Consider the following 17133-nt stretch of genomic DNA (forward strand, 5'->3'; position numbering starts at 1 on the left):
TATTTTAGAAGTGGAGAATGTGATGACCCGATAGGTCATCTCATATTTTTAAACCTAATTCTGTGATCTGAAACCTTAAAAATCATTATTTATCCTTCCTTGATTTGAGTGCGCAGTCCGGGTGTCCTTCCGAGAGGCTTTTATGTTAAAAGCTGATAAAAATAAGAATTTTTGCTTAAAAACTTCACTTGAGTTGACTTCGGTCGACATTTTGGTAAATGGGCCCGGATCCGTATTTTGACGCTCCCGGTGGGTCTGTATCAAAATATGGGACCTGGGCGTATGCCCGGGATCGAATTCGGAGGTCCCTAGCTCGAGTTATGATTTTTTGATGAAAATTAAAAGTCTGAAAATCTAATGTCTTTAAGAATTGATTGATGTTTGGCATTGTTTGTACCGGGCTCATATTTTAGTTCCAGAACCCGGTACAGGTTCATTATAATATTTAAGACTTGTCTGTGAAATTTGATGAGAAACGGAGTTGGTTTGACGTGTTCGGACGTCCAGTTGAGAAAATAGAAATTTTAAAGTGTTCTTGAGAATTTCATTTGGTTTGGTGCTAAATTCGTAGTTCTAGGTATTATTTTGGCAATTTAAGAGCAAGTTCTTATGATGTTTTTAGACTTGTGTGCACTTTTGGTTTAGAGACCCGAGGGCTCGGGTGAGTTTCGAATAGGCTACAGAGTGAATTGAACATAGAAATCATAGTTGGTGTGCTTCAGGTCTGCAGACTTCACAATTGCGAGGTCTTGCTCGCAAATGCGAGAATCACATTTGCAAAGAAGCTTCGAATTTGCGAGCAGTGGGGTTGGAAGGGGACCTTCGCATTTGCGAAGTTCAGGATCATAATTACAATCATCACAGGCCGCATTTGCGAACGATTGTTTGCATTTGCGAAGATGGACTGGGACTGGGATTCTCGCATTTGCGAGATTTTTGTCGCATTTGCGACGGTTCAATGTTCGCAATTACAAACAAATGGTTTGCAATTGCGAAGGCAGCAGAGATGCGAGGAGTTCGCATTTATGGTACTTTTCTCGCATTTGCGGGCGAAATCGCAAATGTGACATCTGCAGCTGATCAAAATGACTTTTGGACGGGATTATTGATTCATTTCCCAAATTGATTCATTTCCAAAGACAATATCTTTCCCAAATCATAGGTAAATGATTCTAAACTAGTTTCTTTCAATCTTTCACTACATTTTACAAGATTTCAACCCAAAATCTAAGGTTTTCATGGTGGAATTGGGGGGGTTTTGGGTAGAAACTAGGGATTTCAAAATTTGGGGATTTAGACCTCAAATTGAGGTCGCATTCCGAAACCAATTGTATATCCAGGCTCGGGGGTGAATGGGTAATCGGGTTTTGGTCTGAATTTCTGGTTTGAATCAAGTGGGCTCGGGTGTTGACTTTTGTTTACTTTTTCAAAAAATGACCTAAATTGAATTATTTGCAATCATGGGTAGTTCCTAAAGCATAAATTAAATCGTTTGGTTGGTCATTTGCTAGATTCTATTGGTCCAAAGGCTTGTGTGAAAGGATTAGCTGTGATTGAGTATTGAGTGGCCTTCGTAGCGAGGTAAGTGTCATGGTTAACCTTAGCTTGAGGGATTAGGTATTATGTGCCTATTTGCTATGTGTTTGTATGTTGAGTACAATGGATAGGTGAGGTGACGAGTACCTATGCGTTGTTGTCAAGTCATAACATGTGAGTGAGTCTTATTATTGTAATTGTGGTATTCTTTGATCATATTGTTCATGATTAGACCAGCTATTTGTTATGTTGAACAACTCTTATCATGTTTTACGGAATCTGGTATTGATTGGATATTGACTCCAAAGTTGAGGTTAGTAATGTGGGACTAAATGTTGAAGTAAGACTTGTTCTTGATATTTCTACCTCCCTGTTGTTATTGTTCGTTGTCTTGGTGAGGGCGAGTGTTAAAGCACAAAGGGTAATGCCGTGCAATGTTTAGTGAGTGATAATACACGAAGGGTGATGTCGTGCCATATTCTTTGAGTGATAATGCACGAAGGGTGATGTCGTGCCATTTTCTATGAGTGATAATGCACGAAGGGTGATGCTGTACCATGTTATGAGAGAGTTAATGTACGAAGGGTGATGTCGTGCCGTTTCTATTGTTTCCTATGATAAGGTTGAGAGTAAAAGCATGAAGGGTGATGTCGTGCACTTTCCCTTACTGTGTTTACTTGTTTCTTTGTGTTAAAGATATATCGATTGATTATGTTCTCATTTTCGCTGTGATTCCTTGTCATGTAACCCCCTCAGCATGTCCCCTTCCCAATATTTCTTGCCTTGCTTCTTTAGTTGTTGTTATTGTTGTACATATTGATATATTGTACAGATTTATTTGTAAGTGTCTTGTCCCAGCCTCGTCACTACTTCGTCGAGGTTAGGCTCGACACTTACTAGTACATGGGGTCGGTTGTACTGATACTGCACTCTGCACTTTCTATGCAGATTTTGGTACCGACTCGAGTTGATCGAGATTTTAGCTGTTGGACCGGTTATCCGGAGACTCAAGGTAGATCTATCGGCGTTTACAAACCTTGAAGTCCCTGTCTATCTTTTTTGTTTTACTGTTTCTTTCATTCAAATAGTTGTATTTCTCTCAGACTATTACTAGTAGTAAATTCTAGAATGCTCGTGAATTTTGACTCCAGATTCGGGTGGTAGTAGTTAATGCAGTTTTTATATTATTCCGCACTCACTATATTTCATCTTAGCTAATTTTCTGTTATCTACTGAATGGAATAAGGATTGGTTTAATGATTCTCTAATGTTGGCTTACCTAGCAAGTGAAATGTTAGGCGCCATCACGGTCCCGACGGTGGGAATTCCGGGTCGTGACATAAACATATCCCAAAACTTGGAGTCACAAATACATGAGCATCTAGAGTTCTACAAATAAGGTCTGAACAAAGTACAAGTGTTTTGGAACACGATAAAATAGTAATGATAGAATGGAAGGGGACTTCAGGGCTGCGGACGCCGTGAAACTATACCTCAAGTCTCCAAATGAGACAAGATCCAAGCAGAAAGCTACTAAGCGCCGCTAGGACCAATACCAAAATCTCTACAATAAGTGCATAAGTGTATTATGAGTACAACCGACCCAATGTACTCTGTAAGTATCGATCCTAACCTCAACGAGGTAGTGACGAGGATATGACAAGACACATACATAAATACACATGTACAAGCATATATAAAGTAGCAGTAATAACAAAGAATGATAAAATACTAACTGGGAGGGGACATGCAAAAAGGGGAAGATATAGTAAATACGGAAAGTATGAAATCACAAAATAATCAAGTAAATCACTAAACGGAAAATCAATTAAATCATTGATATGAAAATGGCACGACATCACTCATCGTGCTTTACTCCCGTCCTCACCATGTAATAATATGAATATAATGGCACGACATCACCCTTCGTGCTTTTACTCTCGTCCTCACCATGTAATAATAATATGAATTAAATGGCATGACATCACCCTTCGTGCCTTTACTCTCATCTTCACCATGTAATAATAATATGAATGAAATGGCATGGCATCAACCTTCGTGTTTTTACTCTCGTCCTCACCATGTAATAATGATAATATGAATGAAATGGCATAGTATCACTCTTCGTGCTTTTACTCTCATCCTCACCATGAAATAATATAAATCTGAATAATAAACAATGTGGGGAATGATTTAATTTCAATTATGGTGCCAAGACATCAAACTTCCAAAATATTCAACATCTTTAAAATAAGCAATAACTACGAATTAAATAATTAAAGAAGTAATAATCTAACCTAATCATGGACAACATATTTAACGAAACAATATAATACAAGGAAACAAGTTCCACCTGCATGCTTTAACCCAATGACAACGTATAAGTACTCGTCACCTCATATATGTATTGTCCCCACACATAAAACACGTAAAAAATAGACCAACAAATCCCAATCCCTCAAGTCAAGGTTAACCACGACACTTACCTCATTCCGTAATCAAAGAAATCAATCAACTATGACTTTCCAATTTAAACAAGCCTCCAAATCAACCAAATATAGCAAATATAGTTTAAATAATTCAAAATAAGCTTTAGAAACTACCCACGAGTGTAAAAGGTTCACTCTTTAATGTTTTTGGAAAAACGTCAACAAAAGTCAACCCCAGTCCCTCTTGGTCAAAACCCAAGATTCGGACCAAAACCTGATTACCCATTCACCCTCGAGCCCGGTTCTGTGATTTGTTTTGAAATTCGACCTCGATTTGAGGTCTAAATCTCAATTTTATAAAAATCCCCAATTCTACCCAAATCCCTAATTCCTACCATGGAAATCCTAAATTTGATGTTCAAATCTCATGAAAAGTGATGGATAATTGAAAGGAAATGGATTAAAGTCACATAATAATGAATTTGGGAAGACAAGTCTCTTGAAAAATCGCCTCTAGAGTGTTTAGGGATGGGAAATTGTGTAAAATGAGGGAAGTTCAGTTTTCTCCCGCTTTTACCCAGTTGCAGATGTCACAATTGCGATGTCTTGTTCGCAATTGCGAGCATCACAAATGCGAGATAAGGGTCACAAATGCGAACCCTGCCTCGAAACACCAGAAGTCGCAAATGCGACATCTAGCTTGCAAATGCGACATTTAGCTCGCAAATGCAAACAACCCACCTTCGCAAATATGACAAGATTCTTTGCAAATGCGAAGATTTCCTCTCAGTGCACTGAGTCGCAAATGCAACTCTGTAATCGCAAATGCGATATCTGACAGTTCACTAATGCGATATATTGATCGCGAAATCGAGGCCAGCTATTCCAACTTAAACAAACTCATCCGAAACACGTTTGCCCATTGGGCTAAAAAACAAACATGCACACAAGTATAATAACATCATAAGAACTCGCTAGCGTGATCAAAATACCAAAATAATACCTAATTACGAATCGGACATCAAAATGCATGAAATTTTAACTCAAGAACTTTCAAATTCACAATCGAGCGTCCGAATCCTATCAAATCAACTCCGTTTTGCACTAAATTTTACAGATAAGTCTTAAATAGTAAAATAAACCTATACCAAGTCCTGAAACCGAAATTCGTACTTGATAACTATTAAGTCAACCTACGGTTAATCTTCGGAAATCTTTAAACCTTCAAATTGCTAGTTTTCAACAAATAACGTCAAATCAAGTTAGGGACATCTGGATTCAATTTTGGGCATATGCCCGGGTCCAAAATCACGATACAGGACCCACCGGGATCGTCAAAATACTGATCCGGGTCCATTTACACAAAATATTACCTGTAGTCAACTCCAATCATTTTTAAAGCTAAAATTTATATCGCTTTTCAATTTTTCACATAAAGGTTTTCAAGAATAAGACAAGGATTGCGCACACAAATCAAAAATCACTAAACGGGGCTAATTGAGGTTTCGAAACTCGGAGATAAAGGCTAAAATTCAAAATGACCTATCGGGTCATCACAATGATAATGAATGCAAATAAGGCACGGCAATCCCTTTGTGTTTTTCTCTCTTCCTCACCAAGCAACTATACAAATCCGAATAATAAAAAAATAAGACGTTAAACAATTTCAATTCAATTATAGTGCCATGATATCAAACTCAACTTTCAAAATATCCAACATCTTTGAAGTAAACAATAAATGCGAAACGAATAATTAAAAGAAGTAATAATCTAACCTAAGCATGGAAAACTTAATCAACGAAACAATACTGCAAAAAAACAATTTTCACATGCATGCTTTGACCCAATGACAACGTATAGATACTCATCACCTCATATATACGTGTCCCCACGCATAAAATAAGTAGCAAATTGACCAATGAGTCCTAATCCCTCAAGTCAAAGTGAACCACGACACTTACTTCACTCCGCAACCAAATCAATGCTCAACCACGACTTTTTCTCCAGAATTGGCCTCTAAACCATTCAAATCTTACCAAATATAGTTCAAATAATTCAAAATACGCCTTAGAAACTATCCACGCGTGAAAAAGATTCAAATAGTAATGATTTTGGAAAAAGTCTAAAATATTCAACCCCGAGCTTGCTTGTTCAAAACCTGAGACTCAGACCAAAACCCAATTACCCATTCACCTCGAGCTCGGTTATGTGATTAGTTTCGAAATACGGCCTCAATTTGAGGTCTAAATTTTAATTACTCAAAATGCCCAATTTCTACCAAAAGACTTGATTTCTACCGTGAAAAGGCATAGATTAAATGTTTAAAATCAATGGGTATTTATGAAAATTAAGGAAACGAGTTAAAATCTACTAACCTATGAAGGTGGGATGAAAAATCTATTCAAAATAACCTATAGGCCGAGCTCAAACATGAAAAATGGTGAAAAGTGAGGAGAACCCCAATGTTTAGATGTTTTTAAAACTGCGCGTCAGGTGTTCTTCGCATTCGCAAAACACCTGACACGTTCGCGACGGAGACTGGACATTTGGCCTACGCGTTTGCGGTAAACATTTCACATTCGCGAAGGCTTATTCCCTCTTGCCTTCGCGTTCGTGATCTAGGGCCTGCATTTGCAATGAGTGTCAGCTTAGCCTTACCCAGAACCCCATAACCTATCGTGTTCGTGTAACTGCATTCCCGTTTGCGAAGGGTAATCCCTCAATTGTTTCGCGTCTGCGGCCGCATCCTCGTGTTCGCGACTGCATCATCCCATTCGCATAGAAGGAATCTGCCCCTAGCCCAACTTCCCCTTTGCGATCGTGAGAGTATCTTCATGATCGCGAAGCACAAGACACCAGATATCATCAAATAACTGAAACCAGCAACTCTAAGTCCAAAAATGATTTGTAACCTATCTGAAACTCACCCGAGCCCCTCGGGCTCCAAACTAAACATGTGCACAAGTATAATCACATCATACGAACTCGCTCGCGTGATACAAACACCAAAATAATACATGGAACTATGAATCGGACATTAAAATGCATGAAATTTGCAAAGAAACTCAAGAACTTTGAAATTCACAACCGAGCGTCCGAATCCTAGCAAATCAACTCCGTTTTGAACCAAATTTTACAGACAAGTTTTAAATAGTAAAATGGACCTATACCAAGTCTCGGAACTGAAATCCGAACCCGGTTTACATAAATCAATCTACGGTTAAATTTAAAAAATATTTAAACCTTCAAGTTACTAGCTTTCGACAAATCAAGTCAAGTAAAGTTAGAGACTTCCAAATTCAATTACGGGTATATGCCTAAGTCTAAAATCATGATACGGACCTGTCGGGATTGTCAAAATACCTATCCGGGGTCATTTATACAAAATATTAATCGTAGTCAACTCAAATTATTTTTAAAGCAAAAAATCATGCTTTCTTCAAATTTTCACATAAAAGTTTTTTGAAAAAATACGTGGTATGTGTACGCAAATTGAGAAACACTTAATGAAGCTAATATAGGTCTTGGAACACGGAAGTAAGGGCTAGAACTCAAAACGAACTATCAGATCATCACATCTTCATTTTCGTAGTTACTCTCTAATGTCCTATGTTTCAATATATTAATAGAATCTGAAGATCAAGTTACACCGTTGAAAATTAAACCAAGATTAATTAGTATTCCTATAACGACCCGATCAGTAGTTTTGAGTATTTTAGCCTCGTTCCCCTATTTATTGCCCCCTCTATGTTATATTGTGGTTATGTGACTTGTAGGGGTGGTTGGTTTGGTTTCGGGTGAGTGTCAAAGTGGATTAGGACACTTAGTCCCAAGGTTGGAAGCTTAAATTGGAAGAGTTAATCGGAGTTTGAATTTTGAGTAGACGAATCCGGAATGTAGTTTTGATGATTTAGATGGCTCTGTATGGAGATTTTGGACTTAGAAGTGTGTTCGGATATTGAATTGGAGGTCCATAGGTCATTTTGGCTTGAATTGGCGAAAGTTGAAAATTTGGAACATTGAGAAGTTTGACTAAGAGTTGACTTTATGGATATCGGGTCTGGATTTCTGTTCCGAGAGTTGGAATAGGCCCGTTGTGTCAATTATGACTTGTATGCAAGATTTGAGGTCAATCGGAATTGGTTTGATATGAATCAACGTTAGGTTTGGAAGTTCAATGTTCATGGATTCAATGGGTTTGAAATAGGGTGCGACTCGTAGATTTAATGTTGTTTGATATGATTTTAGGCCTCGAGTTGGTTCGTTATGTATTTTGGAACTTGATGGTATATTTGGAAGGGGTCTCCGGGTATGATTCAGATTGGTTCGGGTCTATTTTGTGGCTTAGAAGGATTTCTGTCCAGCTGTAAGTTCTGGTGCAATCGCACCTACGCACTTTTGGGCCACAGGTGCGACATTGCAGAAGCGGTCCAGTGGCCAAAGGTGTGAAATGGGCTGGTTGATGCTGGGTCCCTAGGTGCGGACAACCTTGCGTAGGTGCACATCTGCATATGCAGTTTTCCCACCACAAAACCGAAGTCTGGTCAGCAGCCTCAAGACTGCAGGTGCGGTCAGTAGTCCGCAGAAGCGTGCTTGCAGAAGCGAGGCCTTGTCCGCAGAAGCAGAAGCATAGATGCGGATTTTGCTCCCCAGAAGCGGAAGGTCCCTGACTTAGTTAAGGCCATACCTACGATGGAATTTCCGCAAGTGCGGAGTCGTAGAAGCGACCCTATGATCGCATAAGCGGAATAACTGGATAGAAAATGGACTAAATCGAGGGTTAGAGTTATTTTTCATCTTATGAGTTAGAGAACTCGGTTTTGGGCGATTTGGAAGGGATTTTATGGACTAGATCGGGGTAAGTGTTTTTGACTCGGATTTGATTATTCATGAATCCATCATTGTTTTTATCAATTAATTAGTGTTTTGAGTTGGAAAATTGGGGAACTATGTGAAAACTTCCTAAACTATATATTGAGGATTTGAAAGTCGATTTGAGGTCGAAATTGGATAATATTTGTATGGTTGGACTCGTTATTGAAAGGGTATTCGAATTTTGTAAGTTTGGTCAGGTTCGAAGACGCGAGCCCGGGGTTGACTTTTTGATTTTCTCGAAATATTGTAACTTTATTATCCGGAATAGTTTCTTATGGTTTGTATTTATGGTATTAAGTTATTTTGGCTAGATTCGAGCTGTCCAGAGTTAAATGTTTGCGGGAAAGGTTTATTAGGGGATTGGTTTGGCTTGTTTAAGGTAAGTATCATGCCTAACTTTGTGTTGGAGAACTACCCTTAGGATTTGGGTTGATTGTGGTATTTGTGATATGTGAAAGCCGCGTACGCAAGGTGACGAGTGGGTACACGAGCTATGTTTGGTATTTGACAAGTTTAGACTATTTAGACTCTTTTCATGCCTTTAATAGATTTGTCATAATATGTTATATCTTTCATTGTTAATATACCCTTACATGTGTTAATCTATCCTTACATGCTATATTTGACATTGTTAACACTTGCTCTATCTCTTACTTGTTATTTTGCTCTTACATGCTTTAGTTGAAGTTATTACATCCTTATTGTCCTTTTAATTGTTTAATTATTGAGTTACCTTACTTGAAGTTGTATTTCATTGAACACCTTCTTGTTGAGTTGTTGGTGTTGAAGTTGCAAAAGTCGTTATCACATTGAGGCAAAGTTGTTATGTTGTCGAGATATCTTTCATGTTGAGCTTTTCACTTTTATTTCGTTATTGTTGAGCCATGGACTATTTCTTGTGGTTATATTGGTATTGTTGGTTCTTTGGCAAGTTGTGGCATATGGGCACTTGTGGTGTGAGTTTTTATTGTGTTATGATATTGATGCGCATGCGGCGATATAAGGATAGGGGTTAATGTGCATGCGGCGGCATAAGGTGGAATTTATGTGCATATTGTTAGTAAGGGAATTACTTGAAGCCATGGGCGACATAAGATGGGCTAAAGTGCGTGTATCTATTTTTGGAAGAATATTTTCAAACTATCTAAATGTAAGGCTCGCGCAGTGGTATAAGGAAAGATTATGATTGTGATTGTGGAATGAGGTCACGAGGCGGTACCTCGATTGTGATTCTTGTTGTTATCTCTCATTTAACTCACTTGTTTTAGTCCGCATTGTTTTCTTGATATTCTTATTATGTTTTCCTTCCTTGTTTCCCTATTTCTTTAAATTCTATTGTAGCTTACCTTGTCATATTGCTTTATTGCCACTATTCCCACTTTTTCAGTACTAGTGCATGCTATACTTGTTCAGTTTTTCTTATCCTAGTAGGTGTCTTGACCTGACCTCGTCACTACTCTACCGAGGTTAGGCTTGATACTTAATGAGTACTATTGTGGTGTACTCATACTACTCTTCTGCATAATTTTGTGCAGATCCAGGTACCTCGACCCAAGCTAGGCACCTGTGAGTAGAGCATTCATATCGGAGACTTCAAGGTATACCTTCCCGGCGTTCGCAAGCCTCGGAGTCACCCTATGTCCTTGTTTTGTTTCTACTGCTTACTCTTTATCTTGACAATGTTGAACTAGGGATTTTATAGTATATTTATGTAGAGTTTATGACTCAGCCTCACCAGATTTTAGGAGTTATTGTCAGCAGTATTGTTGAGTTCTATTGTAATAGCTAGATGGTTTAAATTTGAAGTTATATTATTATTTCCATTATTTCTCCATGCATGTTAGGCTTACCTAGTCTTAAATACTAGGTGCCATCACGACATCCTCCGGTGGAAAATTGGGGTCGTGACAAATCTTAAGTTGTTTAGGATTTGGTATTTAGTATTTTGTTTAAATCATGTCTAGTTAGGTTTTATTTACCAAATTCAAATTGGAATAGGTTTTGTCAGTCTAGTCAAAATTGGATTGTAGTATTATAAATATGGGTGGTACTACATATTTTCTATGTTGAAGAGGTAGTTATAATATAGAGAGATTCAAGAGTTTTTGAGTTATGAAAAAACCTTTTACCACGCTCTCTCTCTAATTTGATAAATTACACCTATATAGACTTTGTTGTATTTTTGTGCTTGTGACTAAATTGTTCTTCGGGGTATTTTCAATCCTTTAAATTGGTATCGGAGCTCGTATGAGATTCTTCAGAGCCTTTGTGAGATCCTGAAAAAAATATGGAAACTCTATTATTTGATTGTCCTATTTTTGTGTTTAATGGCAAAAAATAATTATGAAACTTGGTATCAACATCTGAAGAATTATTTTAAGGCTATTGACTTATGGTCCACCATTGATGAATGATTTGAGGAACCCCCCAGAAGGCAAAACGTTGACGGGTGATGCAGTTATGCAATTGGAAAAGAAGAGATATTCAGATTATAAGGCACGCTACTATCTCGCTATCAAGGTCGAATTGTATGTATCTAAAAGATATTTGCATGCAAAGTCATCAAAGGAGGATTGAACAATCTTGGTGAAGTCATAATGAACAGTTGTTGACATAAAGAAGGAGAAACTGCAAGAGTTTAGGCGTCAATATGAGTTGGCTTATATGAAGATAACAAAGTCCGTCAGAGAATTATTTACAAGAATTGAAGAAATAGTCAATGGTCTAAGGACCAATGGAGAAGTATTGGAAGAAGTTAAAGTTATTGAAAAACATATTGCAGTCTTTAAGTTAATGTTTTACAACCAGAAAGTTAATTTTGAGGCTACCAAAGATCTTAGCACAGTCAAACTTGACGATTTAAAAGGAAAATTGGTGACATACGAGATATCATTGAATCAATATAAAGATGAGACAGTGAAGGATGTATCACAAGAAAAAGATGATCAACCAAAAGAAAAAGAAGACACATCAAATTTAACAGAGATAAATGAAGAAGGCCAAAATTCAGCTATAGAGGAGAAAATAAGCAAAGGTACATATAATTTTTGTTGTAGTAGAGATTTCACTAAATACGAAGGAAAGTTAAAAAAAAATATCAAAATTGATGTGCCAAAAATTCTTGCAATGATTAAAAAGGATGATTTTATTGGAACTAATTCCCTTTTGAAAGAGGTTGATATTTTAAGTCATGATACATGTAATTGGTCCATACAAGGTAGGGCTGTTGGAAAAGGAACAGAAGTATCCCATGTTGTTGAAGAAGAGAAATTATTTTATAGTATTGAAGATGAACTCAATAGTGAAAGAAGCAAAATGGTTCATTAAGAGAAAGTTTCTGATGATCTACCCAAGATTGAGCAAAAAATAACTTGGGATCCAAAACCACAACAACACATGATTATAGATATTGAAAATGTAATCAATTTTGTGCCATTTTTCGGGATTGCCTGTTTCAAGGAGCATAACAAAATATTTATTGATAGCATTACTCTGCAACCTATAGGTTGGCCAATTGGAATTGAATGTGTATATAAGACCAACTGCAAGGCAATTGGAGAAACAGATGATATCAAAGTAAAGAAAAACATATGTTGACAATATTTTGAAGGAGTTTACCATTGGTAAATCCAAATCATGTATGAGCAATATTGAAGAGAATTCGAAATTGACTAAAGATGACACTCGTAATTTTGTCGATGCTACATATTTTAGAAAATTAGTGGAGGACCTATGACATTTGACTTCTAAAAGGCTTGATGTTATTCATGGCATACTCAAGTTTTAAAATCTTGGTTTAAAGGAGGCTGTTGGAAATTAAATCAATATTAATTAGTATTCCTAAGTTGTCTATGATTTGGTAGTTTGTTTAATTCATGTCTAGTTATGTTTTATTTACTAAATTCAAATTGGAATAGGTTTTGTTAGTCTAGTCAAATTTAGATTGTAGTATTATAAATAGGGGTGGTACTACATATTTTCTATGATGGAGAGGTAGCTATGATGTAGAGAGATTCAAGAGTTTCTCAGTTCTAAAAAAGTCGCATATCATGTTCTCTCTCTTTTTTGATAAATTTCTTTTATATAGCCTTTGTTGAATTGTTTTGCTTGTGACAATATTATTCTTTGGGGTATTTAAAACTTTTATACACTGATTATTTAGCTTGAAGTTAATGATGAATTTCTACTGCTGACTAACTAAAATGGGTTAGAATAATACAACTTGTTGTGCGAACTACAGGGAGAATCAGAACCCTTTTTAGCTTTCTTCGAACTCCAATTTTTTAAAATGGAATTCCAGGAAATTTTCTAGAGTTGCACTTGTAAAAGTCCAAACTGCAGCAATATATGTTTAGATTCCATAATATTTGTGATGACCCAAATTTCACAAGTCGTGTAGGCACCTAACCCAACCCACTAGGTAAGTCAACAATCAATGATTAACAATAAAAATGAGATAACATGGTGTAATAACTCTACAGCAGAAAAATGTGATAAAATAACTGAGAATATAGTCAAAATGCTACTACAACCCAAGCCCAAAATCTGGTATCAACAAGTATACCAGCACTACCGAATAACAAAGTACGAAATAAACACTCCAATACAACTACCTGAACCTAAGAAACAATAAAGATAAAGATAATGGGAAGAGAGCTTCAAGGACTGCGGACGGATTGACAACTATCGCGTAGACTCCCAAGCAAGGTGGCACAACTCAAACCGAAAAATCACCTCGACCGGCACACGAAGTGTAGAGTGTAGTATGAGTACAATTCACCCAATGTACTTAACAAGTAACAACACTCACCTTGGTTTGAAAGCAGTGACAAGCTCTGAAAAATAGTCAAATGCCTTTACCGATAATCGATAACAATTCGAAAAATACAGGATAAACCATGGAAACAGTAAATCAATGATATCAAGTACAACTCGTTCTCATTTTAGGAATTTAGGCATGCTTTCTAGTATAATAATTTAAAACCTAGCACGGATACATTAGGTCAATTACTAGTTAGCATGATGAAAGTACATGTCTATGCCTACATGTAAACTATACACATAAATCAACGGTATCACAATGGATCCATAATAGTATTTACACATATCACTGTACGGGTGCCTGTCATAACTGCCCATCATCATGCAAATACATGAAACATTGTGCATGTGCCCACTACTGGCATATCAAACTCCGTAGGGGCGGATCCTGCCCAAGTGCTAATTGTAATAACTTAGCCCAATAATGAGGCCCGGTGCATGCGTCGTATCAAAACAACAACACTCAGCTCAATATCGTCCTGGCATACGCATCACCTCAAAGTCAGTACCAAACCGGCTCTACGGCCCAAACTCAGTCATTTACCATTTAAGTTTCAGATGAGCACATCTCAAATATTCAATTAAATAGTTTTACCATTCAGCAATATCATCAACATATGAGTAATCAGATAAGAAGTACTAAGAGAGAGATATCATACACAGATATAGTATCATGACTGAGAACATGTGTGAAAATAAGATATGTAACCTAGAAATAGCAAGAATAGCCCTATCAAGTCTCAAACAGTTAGCACGTGGCCTAGACATGATGTCTAACATGATTCATAGTCCAAATAATACAACAAGTAGAGGGTATGCGGGGGTAACATGGTATGATAACAAAACAAACCCGGTATTAGCCTACAAACCTCCCCAGCCTATGAACAAATCGGTGCACACACACACACCTGTCACCAAGCACGTACGTTACCCCAATATATTTCACATAACGTAGTCCTTAGGATTAAATACCCTCAAATCCAATTATAGAGGTGTTACTTACCTTAAACCACGCAAATCACAACTCCAACAAGCCCTTCTCACGCGTATCCCCCTCCAAACGACTCAAATCTAGTTACAAACAACTCAATATCAACAAATAATGCCGTATGAAACAACTTCAAACAATAAGGTTTGTTTCGTGAAGGTTTCAGAGTGAATTAGGACACTTAGTCTTAAGGTTGGAGGCTTAAGTTCAAATAGTTGACCGGATTTTAACTTTTGTGTAGACGATTCTGGAATGGTGTTTCGATGTTTCTGATAGATTTGTATAGTTATTTTGGACTTTGGTGTATGTCCGAATTTTGATGTGGAGGTCCGTAGGTTGGTTTGGTGCTTTTGGTGAAAGTTGAAAAGTTGAAGGTTTGGAAGGTTGAGAGGTTTGACTGAGAGTTGACTTTGTGGATATCGAGTTCGTATTTTAGTTCCGAAAGTTTAAATAGGTCAAAAAGTCAACCCAAAAAGTCAACCTCGGGATCATGCCTCGGAACCCAACAAAATTCACAAAATTCTAACACCCGTTCAATAACGATTCTAACCATATCAAAGTCATCATATTCCAACCACATATCAACCTTTAAATCCCCAAATCTTACTCTCCAATACATATACCACAAATCCCCCGAATTTCACCTCAAAAACACATAATCTAGGTGGAAAAACCAACGGGTATTCATTATTAATGAACAAAAGTGATCAAAACTTTCATACCTCGTGAATTATGGTGAAATCCTTCTCCAAAATTGCCACTAGCCGAGTTTTTAAAATCCAAAAATAAGAGAAATGTCCAAACCCTCGATTATAACATCCCGTCCAGGCATCTCGCATCTACGGACACATAGGGCGCACCTGCAGTTCCGCGTTTGCGGAAAATTCACTGCTTATGCGAAGCCTACTTCAGTCCCGACTAGTCACTTTTGCGGCCCTTTCCCCGCTTCTGCGAGTCCACTTCTGCGGAGCCATCTCCGCTTCTACGACAAAAGCCTCCAAGGCCAAATTCTGCTTCTGCAAACAACTGCCCGCACCGGTGAGCTTGCAAGTGAGGAATTTTCCTCACACCTACGCAACCACCTAACTCGACTTAGGACAGCTTTTGCGGCTCCGTACTTGCAGTCAAAGCACTTACCTTGATAATCTCTGAACTGGTAAAAACTCCAAATCAGCAACCACCATGCCCAGAAATACCTCGATCTGCACACGAAGTGTAAAGTGTAGCATGAGTACAACCAACTCAATAAGTAACAAGTCTAATCTTTTGGCTGAAAGCAGTGACGAGCTCAACCAATACAGTCCAAATACATAATTTAACAGTATAGAAATGACAGGAAATAGGACAATAATATCTCAGAGGAAACCCGTGATCTGTTCATACACAGTACAAGAAATGTAGACATGCTTTCAGGTTTAGCAATTAAGCTCAATAAGGATAAAATATTCCACGCCTGACTGATACGAGGAATATGACATATTTATATCTATAGGCTAATATTAATACCGTATGTGATGAAACAAAATGAAAAGCTCAAGTACTCACACTCTTAGAGCACTCAATCTGACTGTCTCAATTTTCGCTCGTCACACTCAGTCACTAGCACTGTACGGTACCTATTGCGGCATGCAGCGCGATCCTATCATGAATCAGTAGAACATGCGGTCACTGCTGGTTTGTCAGACTCCAGAGGGGCGGATCCTGCCCAAGTGTTAATAAAACCTGCTATGGCGCAGCCTGATCCCATCATGAATCAATAATGCATGCTACAGCGTGCAGCCCGATCCCAACATGAATCAGTAATGCCTGCTACAGACGTGCAACCTGATCCCATCATGAGTCAATAGTACCTGATGCGGCGTGCAACCTGATCCCATCATTATCACTCACAAATAGGCCATCGGCCTCACTTAGTCATCAATCTCTCCAGTCTTTCGGGCTCACAACACTCATGCTAAGCAGCCCAAATTAACGATACATGATGTGGAAACATATGATAACAGATATTGAGATATGATATACAATGATGAATGCGACTGAGTACATAACTGCAATTAAGAAAATAACTCAACAACAAAGAACGACCAGTGTGGGTCCTAATAGCACCAACACATAGCCTAAACATGATTTCTGACATAAATCATAGCTCAAATTCTCTAACACATAGAGTACAGTAATAATACTCTGATAAGATGACTACACAGATCCACAAAATCGACTAAATCACAATTACTATGGTGCACGCCTACACGCCCGTCACCTAGCATGTGCGTCACCTCAACACCAATCACATAACACGTAATTTCAGGGGTTCATACCCTCAGAACCAAGTTTAGACGTGTACCTTACCTCAAACCGTGCAAATCTCTACTCCAATAAGCCTGTGCCTCGCGAATCGGCCTCTGAATGCCTCAAATCTAGCCACAAACAACTTGATACAATCAACACAAGCTATAGGAATCAATTCCATATGAAAAATGCTAA

The sequence above is a fragment of the Nicotiana tomentosiformis genome, chromosome 11 (genome assembly GCF_000390325.3).
Source record: "Nicotiana tomentosiformis chromosome 11, ASM39032v3, whole genome shotgun sequence".
Classification (NCBI taxonomy): domain Eukaryota; kingdom Viridiplantae; phylum Streptophyta; class Magnoliopsida; order Solanales; family Solanaceae; genus Nicotiana; species Nicotiana tomentosiformis.